Raw genomic sequence first — 3516 nt, forward strand, 5'->3', positions numbered from 1 at the left:
TGTGGGGGTGCCCCAGGGGTCCCTGAATGGAGAGTTTGAGGAGCCCTGATTGTTTCTGACACCTATGTTTAGAGCGGGGTGGGGTGCACCATCTGCTTTTACAAGAGAATCAGATCGCTCCCAGGCTGGGGCCCTGGCGAGGCGGAATCTAGGGGAAAAGGGAGAATGCCTTGCTCACAGGCCTTGCAAGCAGGTCTGATGTCTCCCTCCTCCCCTCCCTCTATGTGGCCGGCCCAGTCCACCTCTCAGGTGCGGGTGTGGGTGTGGGTGCTGGTATTGGGGTGGGGGCGGGGGCTCTTCAGGGAGTCTGACCATCAACACTCATCCCAGGCATTTCCAGGCCAACCACAGAGCCCTGGAAACCAGGAAAACTCGGGGACGTCCTTGGCCTGAGAACTGGAGCATGGGGTGGGGAGGTGGGTAAAGTGGGGTGATGTGGTGAGGCCCAGAGGAGAGGCAGGAGGTGGGCAGGGCTGGTCCTCCAGGGCCTGGAAAGGGCGGTGAGGGAGCCGCTGAAGGGGGTCAAGGCGATGAGTGTCCTGGCCCTGGTCGGCCTGGACGGGGAAGGGGCAGGTGTCTGGGGAATGGGCCTCTGGGTCCTACTCGTACCCAGGAAGGCGGGGGCACCAGAGGCTCCTTCCTGGAGGTGGGACTGGACTGACCAGGGCTGCAGACCCCCCACCCCCATGTCCCCAGAGCCCGCGCACCCCCAGGGGAGGCCTTGAGAGAGAAGGACCAGACTTGCATGGATGCCAGGTTCTTTGGAAGCTTGTTTAGACCCGTGGTCGGCAAACTGCGGCTCTCGAGCCACATGCAGCTCTTCGGCCCCTTGAGTGTGGCCACAAAGTCTCAATCGCTCGGTACGTGCATGCCCACACGTGGTATTTTGTGGAAGAGCCACACTCTAGGGGCCGAAGAGCCGCATGTGGCTCGGGAGCCACGGTTTGCAGACCACTGGCCTAGAGTCATGTGTGAGCAGCGGTGGGTGATGTCACACCCAGGCAGCGGCTCCGAAGGCCTCCTCGGTGTTGCGTGGGCGCCGCCTCATGGCAGAAGGCGGTATGGCGGCTGCAAAGCCAGGAAAAGGAAATCTCCCCTGAAAGGCCCCTTCTTCAGGGAGCCAGGGCTCGTCTCGGTGGAGAATGGTGTTTGCAAGGCAAGACCCAGGTGCTTGTTGCCATGGAAGCACCAAGATTTCAGACCCTGAGGGCAGGCTGTGCCTCCGATTGGTCATCCTCTGCTGCCCAGGGCCCAGACTCTACAAAGTCACCTGCCAATGTGTACGTGTTTGTCTAGTACACACGCAAATAATATTTTTTAGGTAAAAAAACAAAACAAAACTAAACTAAAACCAAAGCCAGAAACCAAACCAATCAAAAAAACAACCCGAAAGGTTACAGTTTTAGGACCCTGTATGGCGTTCCCCAGTTTTGTATGTAACCCAGAAATTCTAACGATCTTCACTCAGCACCTGTGACAGTTCGTCTCTTACCTGCTCTCAGAACCAGCCTTACCATCCGCTGGTTATCTCGCGATTGGGTGGATAAATCACGAGAGGGCAGGCAAATAAAGACACGTGGATAAATGGATACATGAATAATGAAATCAGGTTTTAACTCATGAAAAGTTATATACCTGCCCTTCAATTCCAAAGCAGTGCCACATGGTTTGTTGTAAATCTCCCTCGTTCCGTATCTGTAGTTCCCTTTCCCGTCATTCTTCGTATACTTCTCCATTTTTGCTTATCCATGCTCAATATTTGTTTATAGTTTTTTTTTGTCTGAACTGAGTATATATGCTCAAAACTACAGGCAAAATTGTCCCTGACTGTTCCGTTTTACATGTGGTTGGAGTGTGTGCTTTTGGTGGTTGTTGGTTGCCATGACGGCAGGGGTGCTACTGACACCAGTGAGGGGCGGCCAGGGTGCTGCTAGGCATCCTATGATGCACAGAACAGCCTTCCCCCTCCCCCAACAAAGAACTCCCTGGTCCCAAGTGTCAATAGTACAGACCACGAAAACCCTGCTTAACGTTTTATTTTTCTCTAAATGATGCAGTTGGATCTGGACGTTTGAGTCGGTTTAAGCTCAGCTTCGGAGAGAGGACAGAAGTCTTCCCAGGTGGACCTGTGTTGTACATCCTATTGTATCAGGTAAGAAGGCACTAGAGCCCCCTTTATTGGTGATGCACAGATTAATAAGTGAGCTCAGATAGATTCATTATCAAGTTCCTCATTAGCCTTTTATCTGATTGTTTTACCATTAAGGGCTGACAATGGTGACTTCTAATTCTATCGCTTGCTTTCCTATAGCTTCAATCTATAATAAAAAAAAGTGTAACATGCTAATTAGACCGGATGTCCTTCCAGATGACCTTCCGGACGACCTTCTGGACGAAGCCAGGGCTGTGAGGGAATCCTGGGTCCCAGGTGCCAGAGGGAAGCCTGGGTCCCGGGTGCCAGAGGGAAGCCGGTGGCAGCTGGGGGAAAGCCTACTGTTGCATGAATTTTGTGCATCGGGCCTCTAGTTCTCCTATAAAGAAAAGCATTGCCCTACCAACCAGTGACCCTGAAATAGCCCGGACTGGAAAGGCGGGATGCATGCAGGATTCTTCCCCTTGCTCAATTTTCAGAACACCCTAGTCATGAAAAACGTGATTAAGATATTCTTTCTAGGTGTTTTCAGAAAAACCACCCCCTGAGGAACAAAACAGGAAAAGAGTGTGGGTACAGAGACCAAGTTACACCAAGCCCTTGGTTTTAAGGAGTCCACCAGGCCTGCTGGGACCACACAGGGCTCTAGGGGGCAGCAGAGACCACCAGCTGCTGGAGCCGCAACATCCCGGCTTTGATACCATTTCAGCCTCCTTACCACCGACCAGACCAACCGCCTCTGTCAGCTAGAACCTCAGCTGATCTGAGAGACGACATCCGGGCATGGCCGCAGGGAGGGGCAGGGCTCCGTCTGGCCCGGTCCTGGTTCCCAGCAGCCCTGTGCTCCTCTCCCACCCCATCGACCCCTCTTCAAGATGGACAGGACCCGTATTCCGATCTTGGTGTCTAGCTTTCCTTTTTTTGGTGTGTTTCTATGGATTTGCCTATTCCGGATATTTCCTACAACTGGGACCAGACCGTGTGAGGCCTTTGGTCATGGCGTCCTTCACTCGGCATAATGTTTTTAGGGTTCATCCGGGTGGTAGCGCGTATCAGGACTCCATTCCTTTTCATGGCTGCATACTATTCCACTCTATGGCCACACCGTGTGCATCCGTTCATCCGTTCGTCCACCGATGGCTGCTTGGGTTGTTTCCACGTTCTGGCTATTATGAGCGATGCCGTCACCGGCTTCGAGGACAGGCCTTTGTGTGGCCTTGTGCTTTCCCTTCTTTCAGTCCATGGAGTGGAATGTTCGTTGTGGTTCCATTTGGAGGGGGCTGCAGAATGTTTTCCAATGTTTTCCCTTCCCACCAGCCAGGCATGAGAACTCTGTTGTACTCTTTTTATAAAAAAATTATTTT

The 3516-nt window shown here is 52.8% G+C and overlaps 1 protein-coding gene across 1 annotated transcript in view; it reads right to left on the reverse strand.

The window, feature by feature from the left end:
* Nucleotides 1-3516, reverse strand: part of LOC102769788 (calpain-2 catalytic subunit) — a 65004-nt gene that overhangs the window by 60858 nt on the left and 630 nt on the right. The window lies entirely within an intron of this gene.

The sequence above is a fragment of the Myotis davidii genome, unplaced genomic scaffold, assembly GCF_000327345.1.
Source record: "Myotis davidii unplaced genomic scaffold, ASM32734v1 scaffold174, whole genome shotgun sequence".
In the NCBI taxonomy this organism is placed as follows: domain Eukaryota; kingdom Metazoa; phylum Chordata; class Mammalia; order Chiroptera; family Vespertilionidae; genus Myotis; species Myotis davidii.